At 43.5% G+C, this 20,374-nt stretch overlaps 1 long non-coding RNA gene across 1 annotated transcript in view; it reads left to right on the forward strand.

Annotated features, from left to right (window-relative positions):
- Positions 1–954: 954 nt before the first annotated feature.
- The window catches only part of LOC124513112 (uncharacterized), a 30,053-nt gene continuing 10,633 nt past the window's right edge, over positions 955–20,374 (forward strand). The window contains exon 1 of the long non-coding RNA XR_006962300.1: positions 955–1,085. This is a non-coding gene — a long non-coding RNA (uncharacterized LOC124513112). The remainder of the gene's footprint in view (positions 1,086–20,374) is intronic.

Consider the following 20,374-nt stretch of genomic DNA (forward strand, 5'->3'; position numbering starts at 1 on the left):
GATAATAATATTACCCACTTCACTGTGAGGATTCAAAGAAACATGTGAGGTGTCACAACAATGCTGTTTTAGTAGAGCTGGCTGGTCTAAAATGAGGGCAAAAATCTTAGTGAGGGAATGACTCTTTGGCTTCAGGGGAAGAATGTTCAGATACATGTTTCATTATAAAAGGAAAGATGCGGGAGACCCCCTACTTCACCCCACCCTCCCTGCATTGCTTAGAGAGGGCTAAATTGTTCTGCAGAAGAAGGAAATAGGATTGGGAGTTGCTCCTGGTCAGTGTGAGAACCGTTGTGGGGTTTTGAGGGAGAAGAGGGGAGATGTGCAGGGCCCCAGCCTTGGGAAGAAAAATCAGGCCAGGGGGAGATGAAGTCCTTCTGGCAGGGAATGGCCAAGGAATTTTAAGGCAGGGATCTTTATGGCTAATATCCTAGTTCAAGTTCTCACCTAAATTATTCTGTGCTACATTCATGCTACATCATATTTTGAACCCATCCTATTTCCAAATGTCCAGTAAACATCTTTTGATATCCAATAGCCTTACATCAGTGCTGTTCTGGGAGAATGAAGGAACGAGGGCGCCAGCCCATGTGGGGAGAAACAGCAGGTGAGGAAATGGAGGGTCAGTGGAGGTGGAAGTTGGAGAAAGGGGTGCCAGGTTACAACATGAGACTTCGGTTCTCCTTGGAGTGTGGATGGGGTCTGACTCATGACTGCTTGCAGCATCTGAGGTGGGGGATGGAACAAAGGTTTCTGATATTCTGGTGAGGCTCCGGATGGTCCCATAGTAGAGGCTGCCAAATGGATGCTTAAAGAAGGTGGAGGACATGCTGGGATGCAGGCACATGTGGGCTAGATGGGGCCAAGGCAGCAAGGGAGGAGCCATGGGCCCTGCCACACCCAGAGAACAGACCACAGGTTCCCCCAGCTGTGGCACTGTGGCAGTCAGGAGGGCTCAGGGGCAAGGCAACACGAGCCATACCTCAGCACAACATCAACTGAAGCCGGCAGGACGGGAACCACGTTCCTCACCCTCAGCCAGGGCCACGAGGCAGCTTAAGTGCACCCTGAAGCCATCTTGGGAGGTAAGCAACAGCCCCGGTGAGAAGTCTGCTACTCCACACTGGCTGTGAATATTTCCCTGAAGTGCCACTGCTTTATTCCAGGGGAGATGGTTTCCCTTAATTGTCATTGTTGGTTTCGTCCACCATTCCAGTGTGATCATTTACTGAAAATAAAAAGAACAGCTTTTTCAGTGTATGTAAGTTGTAACCCGCACATTTTGACACGGCCACGTGATTGATGCTGAAGAAGCACCCCCCCCCCCCCCCCCCCCCCGCCGCCACATAGACCCACACCGCCCAGCGAGAAACCACCCTTTCATCTTACAGGCTCTGGCTGCTTTCTAGCCTCAGCACTGCAGACATTCAGACCACTAGGGTCTCTCTTCAAAGCCCCAGTTAACACTTCTGAAAACAAGGGGGGCTCTCCTTTTTGTGTCCTGCAGCTGTCCTTAGGTTGCCTCAAACCCCTTGAGGAGACTTGATTTCCCCCCAGGGACCAGGCAGGAAATACTCAGAAAGTAGGGTGTGGAACTGTTTTCTCAAGAAGAGAAAGAAGAGAAATGGCAAACACGGAGGCTGAGGCTGAGGCTGAGGCTGAGTCGCAGTGAGGAAGGGCTGGAGCCCGGTGTTTGCTCTTTATTGTTCTGTAGTACTGGTCCTTCTATACCTCCGGTAAGTGGGCATAATATTAGATGATTCTTCCCACAAGGCTCTTTGGGAGGTTTAAGTGAGTTGACAAAGAATTTAACAGTGCCCCGCACACTGGAAGCACTCCATACAACTATTGTGATTATTTTGATTATTCCCTCCCACCTTTGTCCTTTTGGTCCATTCTTTTCCCCTCTGCCCTCCACTTTCTCTATGAGTGCCGTTTTCTATGAGTGCTGTTTGTGAGGAAATGGGAACTCTCCAGTTGGAAGTGAGGGGCTGGCATGTGGAGGTAGAGAGCCTCGTGAGTAACACATTAGGGACAGCCAAGTCAAAGCATCTTGGACTTTCTACCTCCCTCACCTCCTCTGCTCCTTGAAAACCAGCTCGACCTGTCTGATCCCAGGAAGATGGCTTAACTTTTCTGAGCCTGTTTCCTTATGGGTATTATGGGGATGGTTCTGTACTACAAACTGTGGCTGGGATAATTAATTGGCAAGCTCTGTGTAACGGGCCCTGCAGAATGCCTGGACATGGCAAGCACTCAATACGTGTAGCTGCTTCAGCTAAAATCAGTATTGAAGCTTGACTGGTCAGGCCAGCAGCCTGGGAGTCACTGTTGACTTTTCTTTCTCTTGCACCTTTCTTAGGTTAGGATTCCCCAGAAGTGACCATGAAATAAGGGTTTTAGTGCACGTAGTTTATTGGGAGGTAATCCCAGGAAGTTCCAGTAGGAAAAGTGATAGCCAGGGAGGACTCTCAGGCAGAGCGGCATGTGCTTGCAATAGAGGGGTTGGCCAGGTGTTGCATGGCCTAGATTAAAAAAGATGAGCTGCACCAGTAAGATTCCTCTGTTGGGGCCTTGGCAGTGAGGAATCAGAGAGACTGGGCAGTGGGGGGCATGATACCCCTAGAAGCTGATCTCGGAGTGTAGATTCTAGAAAGATAGCCCACATGGCCCACAGGGAGGGCTGGGTCAGGCACGGACAAGTCCCATCTGGGGGCCTGGACTCAGACACAGATTTGGATTCTGGCTTGTTCACTTGCTAGTTGTGTGAGCCAGAGCAAGTTGCTTATACTCCCTGAACTCCGCGTGGTTTTCTCATATGGCTGTAAGATGCACCTGGCCTGCAAGGTGGAAAGTAGGATCAAGGTGGCATGTGTAGAGTGCCACTGATACATAAAATATAGCCAGTAGGTGTTTTTCCCCTTTTCATTTCTATCTGCCCTCACCTCTTGCTGCTTGGAGCTGGACAGTGACAGGGTTGCAGGGTCAGAAATGAGTTTGGGAACAGATATTCCTCAGGAAGTGACAGGGAGAACTCCAGCTAGAAAAGGGGAAGCGGAAGCCCTTTCATGACTCAGAACTTCCACTTTCAGGGTCCAAGGCAGGGTTGAGAGGAGAGTTCCCTGCCGTTGTGAGCTGTAGGCAGACAAGCCCAGAGTTTGTCACTCAGTGGGGGATTTCTGGAGAGGAAAAGTCCCCCCAAGAGGCTGGCAGGGAGTCTGATCTGCAAGTAGGTGAGAAAGGAGGTGGGTGGGCACTCTACCAGTCCTACAGCCACAGACTGCCTGCTGAACCCAGGAAGGAGGCGGCTAGAGGTCCCACTCTGGTTCAGCCTCAGGATTGTGTGTGGGATGTCTGTGGTCAGACCAGAGTCACAGGGAAGCCACAGTGGGAACACCCTCAAGCTGACTCCTGCCTCTTTCATAGGTTTCCATGCCAGGGACACGGGGTAAGAAAAACATAATGATGATTATGCAAGTAAAACACTAACATAGAAAGGATACAAATCGTTATAACAGGTTCGATTAATGCAGAAGTACCCAGAGTTGTAGCTGGAATCTTCTAAGTCTACAAAGTCAGGTTTATAGGAAAGAAAACTTTGCTCCTATAACTTAATTTGATGTGTTTGTATCCTGCCCTTCTGCTGGTCTGATGGGAAACTTTAACCTCAGCCTTTCTGGGGTGTGTCTGGGTGTTTGGAGGGCCCCTATGATGATCTGTCCCCACAGGTTACTGCTGAGCCTTCCTACCTGGGGTTACTATGGCCTATGGGTCTGATGACATTCTGAGAGTTTGGGGTCACACTTGAGGACATGGAGACCTTCCCCAGGGCTGCTTTGCCCCACCTGCCTGGACATTGTCCACAGCTCTTTCTTTGGGGTCCCCCTGCTCCCTGGCCATCCTGCTGGGATACCCGCCTCTCTCCAAACCAAACCAGGACTCTCTGGCTTGGAAGAAATCCACACTCCTTACTAAGTCTGGTGAAGACATTAAAAAACATTACTTTGAATCCTCTTTGTCCTTTCTGTAGAGGACTTAGGCTTTTAGAACACACAAGGCAAAGAGACTCATAGTTTTAGTCACTGCCCTATGTCATGTCTCCCCTGAGACAGGTGGAGGAACTGCGTGGTGTGGATCATCTGTCTGAATGACGAAAGGGAAGAGGTGATAAAAATAGGAAAATACCTGAAAAATGTCCAACCAGAGAATGAAACTTGGAAGGCTGTCTTCCAGCAGCCCTCCCTTATCCAGAGGAAATGTCTGTGAGTAGTTTGAGCTGCATTTCTGCGCATGCGTATTTGGTACTCAGAATTAGTCTCTCAGAGTGCATTGCCCTCTATGTAGACCTAGTGGTATTTCTCTATCTCCTCCCCAGTGCCTGCCCACGATGCCCTTTAAAAAATGCCATGTTAGGGGGGGCCCGTGGGTGGCTCATTTGGTTAAGCGTCTGACTTTGGCTCAGGTCACAATCTCATGGTTTGTGGGTTTGAGCCCCACATTGGGCTCTGTGCTGACAGCTCAGAACCTGAAGCCTGCTTCAGATTCTGTGTCTCCCTCTCTCTCTACCCCTCCCCCGCTTGCGCTCTGTCTCTGTCTCTCTCAAAAATAAAACATTAAAAAAATTTTTTTAAATGCCATGCTAGGGAGCAGTAGAGTATAGCCCAATAGACAGGTCTGGTTGCATCAGCTCCCTTTGCACAATCATGGCTTTTTCCTGATAGATACATTGTTCTCAAAGGAGCAGCATAAAATTGCTGTCTCTGCTTTGCCAATGCTCTCAGTCTTCCAAACCTAAAGTCCTTATTTAAACAACAACAACAACAACAACAACAACAACAACAACAACAACTATTGAGGGATAACTTCTATAAAGTGTACACAACTTATAGCTTGATGGGTTTTTAACAAACATGTATATCCTCACGTAGCTATCACCCAGATGCAGATAAAGAACATGTTTGGCTCCCCAGAAGTTTTCTTCATGTTCTCTTGTGAATATCCTCCAAAGGTAACCACTGTCTGACCTCTAGGACTGTCCTGACTATCCCTGAACTTCATATAAATGACATATATAGTATGACTCTTTTGCTCCAAATCATGTCTGTGCAATTCACTCACACTGTGTTTACTGGTGGTTTGCTCTTTTTCATTGCTGTGTAATATTCCACCGCATGGGCTACACCACAGTTACTAAAGCTGAACGCAAGCCTCTCTGATTTCAAGTTTCCCTTCCAGTCTGTGCTAAAGACAGAACTTCACAACACAGTTTGTTTGACTTGAGCCCTGCTCTCTGCTCCTCTGCTCACTCTTCTGGGAGTGAAAGGGGCAGGGTTTCCAGTTTCTCTACCTGGCTACATTAGACATTTCTCCTTCTGAGGAGGTGTTCATTGGCTCTGCCTTCTTTCCTGGGGCTATCTAACAAGGGGCAGGTTTACTGGGGAGGAGCTGTAGCAAGGTAAGCACTGCTGCGGAGTTTCTTTGGGACTCCTGATTGGTCAAGGAGGTTGGAGAGAGAGGATCTGGAGGAAATCTTGGGAGGGGCTCTGGACTTTCACAATGCTGTGGTATTGGGGTTACACCAAGTTTAATCAGATCTTCTAAGGGCTGGGGTCTTGGTTATATATAAGGATACCCGAAGACAGGAGTCCCCCTGGTTCTTAGCTCAGTTCAAAGCAGGGCAAGCTGGATTCACTTGGAAAGGACATGAAAAGGGCCGGCTGGACTAGTAGGGGAAGGAGGCCTGGGCTGCTGGACTGGAGAATAGGATTTCACCTGGGAGGTCCCTGTCCCTAGGAGGCCCTAGCCAGAGGGTACCTGACAGGCTGGGTGGCCTTCTGGGGACATTAGGGAGCTTCTGACGGTCCTAGAGCGGCAGACAACTATTTCTGGACCCCACTTACCAGTGGGACATACCCTAGAAGATACTGGGGAGGGAGGAGTTTGTCTGCAGAGGCTGGGATAACTGGACTGTGGTAGGTATGGATACCTCTCCTCTCCAAAACTTTCTGCTTCTAGGCTTCTTCATTCAAGTGTCCAGTTCAAGCCTGACCTCTCCAGGCATTCCCCCACAATCCATACGTGCTCTTACCTATTTTTCAAAACTTTCCTTTTCTCAGGATGGTATGAATGAACAATACAGCAAATGTATTAGCTTCCTAAACTTGCTTGCATTTCAAAACTGAATGCTTGGCCCCAAAATTGAAGCACCAATAGATGGATGACTGGTACATGACAAGTTGATATGACCCTGGTGAGGGATGGGTGGGAGGGCTCCTTATCATGACCACAGTTTCTTGATAACCGCCCCCCCCATTCTCCCACGCAATCCCCCTGTAGCCCAGATTACGTGATGACACTTTAACCTAGGTCACTATTTGCCTGAGTAAATGACTTAGCCTTGTCAATCCCAACTCAGCCTTTTCTCTGATTAATCTTCCTGTATATATTTGGGAAAGGTGGTTTGTTCAATATCTGCTCTTGTGTCAGCTCCAAAAGAGGCTGCATCTCTGTCCTTTCAGCAATATGAAGGGTCATCAATCATTTTGCTGCTAGTCAAGGCTGTGATTCTTGTCCTCCTCCTCTCTCTTGAGGATCCTGTTACCTCCACTTTGGCATCAGTGGAAGGGCTTATTGATTTTTGGTTGAGAGAGGCAGAGATCCAATTCATATGAGCTTAATCAAAAAGGAGACTTAATGATTCATGTAACTGGAAAGTGCATGAAAGCTTCAGGTCTAGCTTGATCCAGAAGCTTAAACAATGTCATCAAGGGTTTCTTGCATTCCACTTTTCATCTCTCCTTCTGTGTGTTGCCCAATTTTCTACTCCTGAAGATGGGCTTCCTTTATGCAGAGGTGGGACAAAGCCTAGGCTGTTCAAGCTTTTCATCATCCTAGCTCAGCCAACCCCAGTAAAGAGTGTGCTTCTTTCTTCAAGTGTTTGTTACCAATCTTAGGTAGGGACTTGGTCTGGCCCTGTGTGGGTTGTGTACTCACCTCTTGGTCAAATCTTTATGGTTGGGTGTGGGAGATGTAGTGGAGACAGACAATCCCATTAATACCATGCAGTGGGTAGACAAAACTGTCCACATTTACTGTGAGGTGTGAATATGGGGTAGGGCACACTTCTATCTACTACCCTGACCCTCTATTTCCCCTAATACTACTGTAACCAAACTAATGTGAGATCACTCCTTGGTGAGTCACAGATGAAAACTACACCAGGTAGACTTGTTGTACAAAGTAAACTTTATTTGTAGCAAATCAGAAAGTCGAGGAGTAACTTCCAAAACTGTGACTCTCCAAGCAAGGGCGAATGGTTTCCTTTGATTTAGGAATGAACATTGAAATAGAGGAGCCTTGTCATTGCATGTGGACGTAGGGCATGCGGTGGCGCACATGCCTTAAGGAAATGTGTCTATACATTCATTACGTGTTATGTAAATGAGGCCTATGCTCCTCCTTGGGCAGAGATTTTAGTATTCTAATTAGGTGAAGGTAACCGTGGGCCACTTCTGACTTCTGAATATAAGTCTGCCTGACAAATTGTATGATCTTTGATATTTGAGCTTGGCCTGAAGGGGTCAATGGCTTAGTCTTTGTTTTCCCTGAAAAGGTTTTCAGAATGAGCAGTTGCACTTGACCTCAAACCCACACCACAAAAATTAGGAACTCAATCCATGCCTGTTGCCAACTCCAACTTTTTAAAAAATTATTTTAAAAATTTTTGAACGTTTACTATTTTTTGAGAGAAAGAGAGCAAGCAGGGAGGGGTAGAGAGAGAGGGAGACATAGAATTGGAAGCAGGCTTCAGGTTTTGAGCTGTCAGCACAGAGCCTGACAAGGGGCTTGAACTCACAGACTGTGAGATCCTGACCTGAGCTGAAGTCAGCTGCTTAACTGACTGAGCCACCCAGGCAGCCCTACCAACTCCCAACTTTTAATGCCCCTCCAAAACCTGCCTGCTTGTGTACGGTCTCTTGTGCTCTCTGCTGCATTTAAAAAATATTTTCTGGAGTTTCTAGCTTTTATTTGTAGGATGATCAGCTTATTAGATGTGTTTGGTGCACATTTGGTGTGTTTGGTGTGTCTGTTCTGCCTTGGTGTGGACTGAAAGCCTCAGCTCCCTGGAAAAGGGGAGAAATCAGGGAGGTGGAAAGGCGTGGGCACCAGGAGGAGCCATCTCAGCAGCTGGGTTTATGCATTATGCACCAGCTGATCTTGCTTCATAGACACAACCCCGTGTCTCAGTGAGCCCTTGAAGGAAATCAGAGTCTAGTCATTGTCGTTCTCAACCACTGGGTGGCTCTGTCCACTAATTTTCCTAACACCAAGTCAGGCTAGAATTGCTTTGCAGTGGCTGCAAACCCTTACCCTCCAGGACCCAGCTTAAAATGCCATCTCCATGGTGGCTCTTCCTGTCCTGACTCACTGCCAGAAGGACTCATCACATTGACTTCTGAACACACCTTCTGCCCAGCCAGCCCAAGGCCTTTGTGTGAATTTTCATGAATAGACATTTAGTGAAGGCTACTAGGTGCAAAGAGTAAATCCAAAGTGGTGGCTCACGCCTCCAAGGCAGCCTTTTTCAACTGACTGCAAAGATATGTGTTGGATGTAATGGATTAACTTCTCTCCTTTGCATCTAGGGTGGTGCTAGTTATGCATCATCCTTGGGAGAATTGAGAAAATAGTCTCACAAATCATCTGTGTTCTGTGGTTCAGATGAGAAACTCTATGTTATAGAGTCTGTGGGGGGAAGGCTCCTTTTCTGGGAAGAACATGAGGGAGAGAGAAAGGGAAGCTCTGCGTATGTGCTTTAGGGTGAAAGCAACTGTCCTCACAAACCACTTCTTGGTCCTGCCATTCACAACATGGTTCCTTTTCCACCAACTCTTCCTCTGCCACAAGGGGCAGTGTGGGAACTGAGAGCCATCATCTTTCCTTTACCAGCGAGAAACTTCTGGATGCAAGCATTCTTTCTCTGGCAGAGGAGCCCTAAAGTACTGACCCTGCTATGAGCCAGATGTGAGACTGGACCCTTTGTGTATGTTAACTGGTGTGATTTGCATAATAACCTGAAATTGTGGGTGTTTTGGTCTCGGTTTTACAGCACAAAACCGATGCTCAGAGCGGTTGAATACTTTGCACATCAACACACAGACACGCTCTAAATTCTCACATTAAAAAAAATTCTCCCTTGAGCCCATACCTGTTTCTGGCTCCAACCCTGAATTTTGTTTCCTTTCACAAAAAAGTTCTTAGTAGAGTTCCCTATGGAGCATCCTAGACCCTACTTCTACAGCCCCATTCTCTCACCCCCTTTGGTAGGGCTTCTGTCACTGCTCATCCAGGTCACTGGATATTCCTGAGTTGAACACAGTGGCCATCTCTCTGTCCTTCTTTTATCTCTTGGTAGCACTCATCACATTTGACCACTCACTCTTTCTTGAATTATTTTCTTCTCTTGGCTGCCAAATGACCACACTCTCCTGGATTTCCTGCTATCTTACTGGCTTCTCCTCCCTCCCATTTATGTGAGACTCCTGCTCTGTTCTACCTCTAAATGTCTGAGGGCCCTGGAGCCCACTGCTCATCACCTTCCTACGTGACCCCATCTGGTCCCATGGCTTTATATCTCCAGCTTGGCCTTTCCCTGATGTTCCAGACTTACACAGCCAGTCCCCTGCTCAGCGTGGCCACATGGATGGATAACTAACAAGTGTCTAAAAATTGTCATGTCCCTATCCTGATTCCACTCCTAACTTGCTTTTCCCCCAGACTTCCTCATTTCTAGAAATTGTGCCAACATCCACCTAGTTGCTCAAGCCCTAATCTTTCTCAGTATTTCTTTTTAATTCTGTCCCCCAAGCAGTTCTCTAATTTGCTCATTTTCCTCTAGCTCCACCACTTCCTGCCTGGCCCCAGCCACCGTCATCTGTAGCCTGGGCTGCTGTGGGGCTGTGCTAACTGGTTTCCCTTGCCTCCAGTAATTCTTGTCTGCATAGCAGCCAGTTTTCTTTAAATAGGTGGATCAGATGATGCTACTTGGCTGCTTAGAAGCATCCCCAATGGCTTCCCACCTCCCAGTGTAAGTTGCACACTCCTTAATCTGGCTGACAAAGTACTCCTGACATGCTCTGCTTTCCTGGTTCCTCATCCCACTCTCCTGGCTGTATGCTCCAGACATACTGCTCTTGCGGACCAAGCTAGCTCCTGCCCAGCGTTTTGCACTGGTTCTGTCCTCTGCCCAGGAAGTTTTCTTCCTCACGCGGCTGATTTGCTTTAGTCATTTAGCTGTTGGGTTACACACATCACCTCCTTGGAGAGGCCTTTCCTCACCACCGAGTCTGAAGTAGCCAACCTGGTGTGTCCCTGGATCTTGAGAACTGCTTGGATCTTTCCACCCCCCACCCCAAGTTCTACTGTCTAGGGGAATCCAAAGTTTTTGCAAGACTTCTGTGACTCTCCAAGGACTTACTTCACTCTTCTCAGTCTTTAATTCCTTGTTCTGGGGCCCTGGCCCTTTCTCACATCTATGTTAATCTTGACGGGGAGTTATCCCCCTTTGTAATTTCCTCCCAAGCCACTCACATCAAGTATTCTGAGAGCTACATAATTGATGGGACTCTTGAGAGTGCCAAGGAGGAGAGAGGGCCCACTGTTCATTGCTCTGGATCCAGCCCCTCCCCCCAGGGCCCTCTCCCCACCACTCTCTGGCTCTCAAAGGTAAAACAGTCCCTCCCCTTGGTTTACTCCTTCCCCTGAAGTCTTGGCCCCAGTCTGTAGTCCTGTCCTGGGGGAGTTTCCTGCCTTACCTGGGCTTACTGACACATTCTCTTAACAGAGGTTGTTTCCTCCATGAAAGGGATTCTTGTTCTTGCTGCTAAGAGAATAACAACATTTCCATTTTATTATAGTGCTTGTTCCAGACCCTGTAGTTGGGGATTGTCACAACAGCCCTATAAGTTATCAGTTCCACTTTGCAGATGAGGAATCTCAGCTCAACGAGTTAGAGGCTGATTAACACCAGGCTCCGGAGAGATTCAGTATCCCTCCCTGCATCTGCCTGTTGCTTCCTCAAAATCTTGGCAGAAGTCAAGGGGTAGGTGGATGGAGGCCAGGCTCTCAGGAGCCCAGATCATGGAAAAGGAGGCCCTCAGGTCTTGAGCTGTGGCTCTTTTTGTGGGATGGATCCATTTTTCCCTACACTTACACAATCCTCAACCTCACCTAGATCAGAAGTTTCTTCTGTTTAAAATATGGCTCTCAGTTCGAACGCCAGATCTGCCAATGACTTGTAGTGCAGCCTTGGGCAAGTCACTGTTCCTCCTCTGAACTTTAGTTCACTTATCTCACAGTGAGAGAAAGCTCCTTTGTGTCCTACGTCCTATGGTCTTAAAGAAAAGTCAGATGCTGGAATAATAAGACTCATCTACTGAACACTTGCTGTGTGCTATGTATTCTTTTAATCCTCTCAGCATCTGGAGGGAGGTCCTGTAATTGACCTATTTTTACAAACATCGAAACTGAGGCTTAGAAGGATTTAGTTGTCCCAAGGTCTGCCCCAAGTGGCAGAATTGGGTTTTGAACCTAGACTTACCTTTCTGAACTTGGAGCCAAAGCTTTTAAACCATTGCATCAATTAGGTCCTGCTAATACTAGTTCAGGCTGCTGATGACTCTCAATGGTCACTCACACACATGCATACACATATGTACTCTCTTGTGGGGAAACATGTGTACATCTGGCCTATCTTTGGAGGCCTCTCTGAAGGCCAAATACCATTTCTTTTTTTTTTTTTAATTTTTAAATTATTTAAATTAAAAACATTTTTAATTATTTTATTTTTTATTTAAATCCAAGTTAGTTAACATATAGTGTAATAATGATTTCAGGAATAGAATATAAAGATTTCAGGAATATGTAGTGATTCATTACTTACATATAACACTCAGTGCTCATCTCCACAAGTGCCATCCTTAATGTTCATCACCCATTTAGCCCATCCCCCCACCCAGCATCCTGCCAGCAACCCTCAGTTTGTTCTCTGTGTTTAAGAGTCTATTATAGTTTGCCTCCCTCTCTGTTTTTATTTTATTTTTGTTTCCCTTCCCCTATGTTCATCTGTTTTGTTTCTTAAATTCCACATGAATGAAATCATATGATATTTGTCTTTCTCTGAGTTATTTCACTTAGCATAATACCCTCCAGTTGCATTCACATTGTTGCAAATGTCAAGATTTCATTCTTTTTGATCGTTGAGTAATATTCCATTGTGTATATATATACCACATCTTCTTTACCCATTCACAAGTCAATGGACATTTGGGCTCTTTCCATACTTTGGCTATTGTCAATAGTGCTGCTGTAATCATTGGGGTGCATGTGCCCCTTCAAATCAGCACTCCTGTATCCTTTGGATAAATACATAGTAGTGTAATTGCTGAGTCATAGGTAGTTCTATTTTTAATTTTTGAGGAACCTCCATACTGTTTTCCAGAGTAGCTGCCCCAGTTTGCATTCCCACCAGCAGTGCAAAAGGGTTCTTTTTTCTCTGCATCCTTGTCAACATCTGTTGTTTCCTGATTGTTTCCTTCCTTGCCAACATCTGTCATTTCTAGTTGTTAATGTTAGCCATTCTGACAGGTGTGAGGTGTATCTCACTGTGGTTTTTATTTGTATTTCCCTGATGATGAGTGATGTTGAGCATCTTTTCATGTGTCATCTGGATGTCTTCTTTTGGAATCCTTTTATGCCTTTTGCCCATTTCTTTACGGGATCATTTGTCTTTTGGGTGTGGAGTTTGATAAGTTCTTTATAGATTTTGGATACTAACCCTTTATCTAACATGTCGTTTGCAAATATCTTCTCCCATTCTGTAGGTTGCCTTTTAGTTTTGCTGATTGTTTCCTTTGCTGTGCAGAAGCTTTTTATTTTGATGAGGTCCCAGTAGTTCATTTTTGCTTTTGTTTCCCTTGCCTCTGGAGACATGTCAAGTAAGAAGTTGCTATGGCCGAGTTAAAAGAGGTTGTTGCCTGTTTTTTCCTCTAGGATTTTGATGGCTTCCTGCCTTATGTTTAGGTCTTGCATCCATTTTGAGTTTATTTTTGTGTATGGTATAAAAGTGTTCCAGGTTCATTCTTCTGCATGTCACTGTCCAGTTTTCCCAACACCATTTGCTGAAGAGACTATCTTTTTTCCACTGGATATTTTTTCCTGCTTTGTCAAAGATTAGTTGGACATAGGTTTGTGGGCCCATTTCTGGGTTTTCTATTCTGTTCTATTGATCTATGTGTCTTTTGTGTGTGTGTGTGTGTGTACCATACTGTCTTGATGATTACAACTTTGTAATGCAGCTTGAAGTCTGGAATTATGATGCCTCCAGACTTGGTTTTCTTTTTCAACATTGCTTTGGCTATTCGGGGTCTTTTCTGGTTCCATACAAATTTTAGAATTGTTTGTTCTGTGAAGAATGCTGGTGTTATTTTGATAGGGATTGCACTGAATATGTAGATTGTTTTGGGTAGTATCAACATTTTAACAATATTTGTTCTTCCAATCCATGAGAATGGAACGTTTTTCCATTTTTTGGTGTCTTCTTTAATTTCTTTCATCAGCTTTCTATAGTTTTCAGTGTATGGATTTTTCACCTCCTTGGTTAGGTTTATTCCTAGGTATTTTATGATTTTTGGTGCAATTGTAAGTGGGATTGATTCATTGATTTGTCTTTCTGCTGCTTCATTATTGGTGTATAGCAATGCAACCAACTTCTGTGCATTGATTTTATATCCTGTGACTTTGCTGATTTCATGTTTCAGTTCTAGCTGTTTTTGCTGAAGTCTTTTGGGTTTTCCACATAGAATATCATGTCATCTGTGAATAATTAAAGTTTGACTTCCTCCTTGCCAATTTGGATGCCTTTTATTTCTTTTTGTTGTCTGATTGCCAAGGCTAGGACTTCCAATGCTATGTTGAACAACAGTAGTGAGAGTGGACATCCCTGTCATGTTCCTGACTTCAGGATTCCCTGTTTTTCCCCATTGAGGATGATATTAGCTGTGGGTCTTTCATATATGGCCTTTATGATCTTGAAGTATGTTCCTTTTATCCGTACTTTCTTGAGGGTTTTTGTCAAGAAAGGATACTGTATTTTGCCAAATGCGTTTTCTGCATCTGTCGAGAGGATCATGTAGTTCTTATTCTTTCTTTTATAAATGTGATGTATCACATTGATTGATTTACAGATATTGAACCAGCTCTGCATCCCAGGAATAAATCCCACTCGGTCGTGGTGAATAATTGTTTAAATGTGTTGTTGGATCTTGTTTGCTAGTATCTTGTTAAGAATTTTTGCATCCATGTTCATCAGGGAAATTGGTCTGTATTTCTCCTTTTTAGTGGGGTCTTCGTCTGGTTTTGGAATCAAGGTAATGCTGGCCTCATAGAAAGAGTTTGGAAGTTTTCCTTCCATTTCTATTTTTTTGGAACAGCTTCAAGAGAATAGGAGTTAACTCTTCCTTAAGTGTTTGGTAGAATTCCCCTGGAAAGCCATCTGGTCCTGGACTCTTGTTTTTTTGGGAGATTTTTGATTACTGATTCAATTTCTTTACTGGTTACAGGTCTGGTCAGATTTTCTATTTCTTACTGTTTCAGTTTTGGTAGTGTATATGTTTCTAGGAATTTGTCCATTTCTTCCAGATTACCCATTTTATTGGCATATAATCACTCATAATATTCTCTTATTATAGTTTTTATTTCTGCGGTGTTGGTTGTGATCTCTCCTCTTTCATTCTTGACTTTATTTATTTGGGTCCTTTCCTTTTTCTTTTTGATCAAACTGGCTAGTGCTTTATCAATTTTGTTAATTCTTTCAAAGAACCAGCTTCTGGTTTCTTTGATCTGTTCTACTGTTTTGTTTTGTTTTGTTTTTTGTTTTTTTTTGTTTCGATAGCATTAATTTCTGCTCTAATCTTTATTATTTCCTGTCTTCTGCTGCTTTTGGCTTTTTATTTGCTGTTCTTTTTCCAGCTCTTTAAGGTATAAGGTTAGGTTGTGTATCTGAGCTCTTTCTTCCTTCTTTAGGAAGGCCTGGAAGGCTATATACTTTCCTCTTATGATTGCCTTTGCTGCGTCCCAGAGGTTTTGGGTTGTAATGTTATCATTTTCATTGGCTTCCATATATTTTTAATTTCCTCTTTAACTTCGTGGTTGGCCCATTCATTCTTTAGTAGGATGTTCTTTAGTCTCCAAGTATTTGTTGTGTTTCCAAATTTTTTCTTGTGGTTGATTTCGAGTTTCATAGCGTTGTGGTCTGGAAATATGCACAGTATGATCTCGATCTTTTTGTACTTGCTAAGGGCTGATTTGTGTCCCTATGTTGGTCTATTCTGGGAACATTCCATGTACACTGAAGAAGAATGCATATCCCACTGCTTTAGGAGGAAATGTTCTGAATATATCTGTTAAGTCCATCTGGTCCAGTGTGTCATTCAAAGCTATTGTTTCATTGTTGATTTTTTGATTAGATGATCTGCCCATTGCTGTGAGTGGGGTGTTGAAGTGCCCTACTATTTTGGTATTACTATCAATGAGTTTCTTTATGTTTGTGATTAATTGATTTATATATTTGGGTGCTTCCACATTTGGCACATAAATGTTTACAATTGTTAGGTGTTCTTGGTGGATAGACCCCTTAATTATGATATGACCCCTTCTTCATCTCTTGATACAGTCTTTATTTTAAAGTCTAGATTGTCTGATATAAGTATGGTTACTCTGGCTTTCTTTTGTTGACCATTAGCATGACAGATGGTTCTCCATCTCCTTACTTTCAATCCGAAGGTGTCTTTAGGTCTAAAGTGGGTCTCTTGTAAACAGCATATAGCTGGATCTTGTTTTCTTATCCATTTTGTTACCCTATTTTTTTTATTGGAGCATTGAGTCCATTGACATTTAGAGTGAGTACTGAAAGATATGAATTTATTGCCATTATGTTGCTTGTAGAGTTGGAGTTTCTGGTGGTTTTCTCTGGTCCTTTCTAATCTTTGTTGCTTTTGGTCTTTCTTTCTTTCTTTCTTTCTTTCTTTCTTTCTTTCTTTCTTTCTTCTTTCCTTCCTTCTTTCTTCATCTTTTCTCCCCTCAGAGAGTCCCCCTTAAAATTTCTTGCAGGGATGGTTTAGTGGTCACAAACTCCTTTAATTTTTGTTTGTCTGGGAAAATTTTGTCTCTCCTTCTATTTTGAATGACAGCCTTGCTGGATAAAGAATTCTTGGCTGCATATTTTTCTGATTCAGCACATTGAATATATCCTGTCACTCCTTTCTGGCCTGCCAAGTTTCTGTGGATAGGTCTGCTGCAAACCTGATCTGTCTTCCCTTGTAGGTTAAGGACTTTTTTTCCCTTGATGCTTTCATGATTCTCTCCTCACCTGAGTATTTTGTGAATTTGAATATGACATGCTTTGTTGATGATTGGTTTTTGTTGAATCTAATGGGAGTCTTTCCCTAGGTTAGGAAAGTTTTCTGTTATGATTTGCTCACATAACCCTTCTACCTCTATTTCTCTCTCTTCCTTTTCTGGGACCCCTATGATTCTGATGTTCCTTTTTAAGGAGTCACTGATTTCTCTAATTCTTAAATCATGCTCTTTTGCCTTAATCTCCCTCTTTTTTTATGCTTCATTATTCTCCATAAGTTTGTCCTCTATATCACTGATTCTCTGTTCTGCCTCATCCATCCTTGCCGCTGCCGCATCCATTCGAGATTGCAGCTCAGTTACAACATTTTTTATTTCATCCTGACCAGATTTTACTTCTTTTATCTCCATAGAAAGGGATTGTAATCTATTTTTGACTCCAGCTAGTATTCTTATTATTGTGATTCTAAATTCTGGTTCAGACATCTTGCTCGTATCTGTGTTAGTTACGTCTTTGGTTGTCGTTTCTTCCTGCTCTTTCTTTTGGGGTTAACTCCTTCATTTCATCATTTTGAAGAGAGAAAAGGAATTAATGTGGTAGAAAAAATTAAAATAAAAAAATATTGAAGTTAAAAAATTAAAAACAAACACCCACAAAAAAAAATCAAATAAATGATGCTAGATCCTAGGTGTGTTTTGGTCTGGGTGTTGAAAGTGGCTTGATAGATTAGAGAAAAAAGGGATAAAAAGAAAAAAAAAAGGAAATCATTTGAAAATTTGAAAAATGAATACACTGAAGTAGACTAAAATGAAATGATGGAAGTAAAATAGAATTTGAAAAAATGTACACAAAAGTAAAAAATATAGTAGAAAAAAATAAGAAAAATATTTTTAATAAAGTTTGACAATAAAAATGAATTTTTTCTCTTTATGTATTCAAGAAAAAGAAAAGAAATGAAAAAGAGAAAAGAAAGAAAGAAAGAAAGAAAGAAAGAAAGAAAGAAAGAAAGAAAGTTGAATAGTTGGACCAGCTAACAGACTGAAATATGACTGAAATTGTTTCGTTTTCCCCTGAAGTCAAACTATGAAGCGCTTTATAGTCCATAAACTAAGCAGGCGGTGAGACTTGTGTTCTTGAAGAGCGAGGTTGGCCGCTCTTGAAGAGCGAGTTGGGCAGGGCTTAGTGTAATGACTCGGTTCTCCACTAGATGGCGCTGCTAGCCTACTGGGGTGGATTGTTGTGGCGCTTGTAGGTGCATATGTGCATGTGTGGGAGCGGTGAAAATGGCGCTAGTCTCTAGTATTGGAACTCTGTTCTCCCCTATCGGCAATCGTGCACTGTCCTTTGTCTTTGGCATCCGTCCACTCCCCGCTTCCATACTGTCCATGACCAAGCCCCAGGCAGCACCTCCCTTCCAAGTTTTGTCTCAGATGTGGCTGCCTTCCCCAGCCCCCCTTCTGAGGGACTGTGGCTTTGACCTGTTCTGCTCCTCTGCAGAGGGTCTCACTGAGCAATGGCTGGGTGCTGACCGCACCCAGGAATGCTTGCGGGACCGTGCTGCTGCTGATGCCCATCAGCAGACTATAGCCAGGTGCCAGCCCACCCCAGAAAACGTTTGCAAGACAGTGTAGCAGCAGCGCCTCAGGGATTATGGAAAATCACAACACACATCTGGCACCAGGCTTCATCCCCAATGACCTTGTTCCAACATCAGCAAATGTGGCCATTCTCTGGGGTCTACTGGGCCCAGGTGGCCTCACAGCCTCTACCAAATGTCCTTTCAGCGGTGGAACTGCTTCTCCCTGTGTGGCCCAAGAACCTCCCGGACCCCACTCTGCTCCTGGGGATTCTCCCTTCCCACCAGAACACCACCAGGTATCAAGCTGCGGAGTTTCAGACTCTGTGCTCCCCCTGTTTACAGTCTTAATGGAATTTAAACCCCCTCCTTTCTCCTTTCTCCCTTTTTAGTTCAGTCCCTGTGGCTCTTTCCAATTTTCCACTTTCTCTCCAGCTGCTTTTGGGGAGTGGTGCTTTTCCCATAATCTCCCCTGCCCCCATCTCCTTCCTCTCTCCACATGCAAAAGCAGCTCCCTGCCCTCTGCAGCTTCTCTCTCCCCAAGTTCATCTCTCCATGCTGTGTACCTGCTGAATTCTGTGGTTCATGTTGTGCGGATTGTTGTGTTAATCCTCGGATCAGTTTTCTTGGTGTGCAGGATGGTTTAGTGTTGGTCTGGCTGTATTTCATGGATGTGAGACACACAAAAAACTTCCATGTTGTTCCACCATGTTGAAAGATCTTTAATTTATTTTAAATTTATTTTTAAATTTACATACAAGTTAGTTAGCATATAGTGCAACAATGATTTCAGGAGTAGATTCCTTAATGCCCCTTACCCATTTAGTTCATCCCCCCTTCCACAAACTCTCCAGTAACCCTCTGTTTGTTCTGTATATTTAAGAGTCTCTTATGTTTTGTCCCCCTCCCTGTTTTTATATTATTTTTGCTTCACTTCTCTTACGTTCATCTGTTTTGTATCTTAAATTCCTCATATGAGTGAAGTCATGATATTTGTCTTTCTCTAATTTCATTTAGCATAATACTCTCTAGTTCCATCCGCATAGTTGCAAATGGAAAGACTTCATTCTTTTTGATTGCTGAGTAATACTCTATTGTATTATCAAGAAAGGATACCACATCTTCTTTATCCATTCATCTGTTGATGGACATTTGAGCTCTTTCCATACTTTGACTATTGTTGATAGCGCTGCTATAAACATTGGGGTTCATGTGCCCCTTTGAAACAGCACACCTGTATCCCTTGGGTCAATACCTAGTAGTGCAATTGCTGGTTCATAAGGAAGTTCTATTTTTAATTTTTTGAGGAACCTCCATACTGTTTTCCAGAGTGGCTGCACCAGTTTGCATTCCCACCAGCAGTGCAAAAGAGATCCTCTTTCTCCACATCCTCACCAACATCTATTGTTGCCTGAGTTGTTAATGTTAGCTATTCTGACAGGTTTGAGGTGATATCTCATTGTGGTTTTGAATAGTATTTCCCAAATGATGAGTGATGTTGAGCATTTTTTCATTAACCAGCTAGTATTCTTATTATCATGGTTCTAAGTTCTAGTTCAGATATCTTACTTATATCTGTGTTTATTAAATCTCTGGCTGTCACTTCTTCCTGTTTTTTTTGGGGGAGGGTGATGGAGAATTCCATCCTTTTGTATTTTGGAGGAAGAAAAAAATTAATAAAATTAAAAGTAAAAATTAAAATATTAAAAACAAAACAAAAATCAAATAAGAGAAGCTAGATCCTAGATGTGCTTTGGTCTGCTTGTTGAAAGAAGCTTGATAAAATAGAGAAACAAGGGAAAGGAAAGAAAAAAAAGGTAAGAAAAAATTTAAAAGTTAAAAAAATTTATAGAATAAAATAAAATAAAGTTAAATAGAATAAAAATAAAATGATAAAATAAAGTAAAAAAGTAAACATAAAGTGTCCTTTCTGTATCCAAGAAAGAGCAAGAAAAGAAAGAAAAAAGAAAACAATGCAAGCAAAAACAGAAGAAAGAAAACAAATAAGTTAACCAGCAAACAGAATGAAGCCTGAATGAAGTTACATCCAGTTTCCCCTAGAACTGAAACTATGAAGACTTTTATAGTCTGTACACTAAGCAGGTGGAGTGACTTGTGCTGGTCTTCTAGGGGATGTGCTTGGAGGGCACAGTTGGACTGGGCTAAGTGTAATGGCCCTGTTCTCCAGTAGGAGGCGCAGCTTAGCCAACTAGTGGGTGGATCTGTGTGCGAGTTTATATGCCCTGGTGCGGCAGAGATGGAAATGGCTTCATCCAGCTCTCCAGTCTCTGGCGCAGGAACTTTGCTCTCTCACCCACCTGTAATCAAGCACCCTCCTTTGTTTTAGGCCTCCGTCCACTCCTCGCCTCTACCCTGTCCATGTC

Source organism: Lynx rufus, unplaced genomic scaffold, assembly GCF_022079265.1.
Source record: "Lynx rufus isolate CCGP_SWC_20201006 ecotype Redwood Valley unplaced genomic scaffold, mLynRuf1.p SCAF_18, whole genome shotgun sequence".
Taxonomy (NCBI): domain Eukaryota; kingdom Metazoa; phylum Chordata; class Mammalia; order Carnivora; family Felidae; genus Lynx; species Lynx rufus.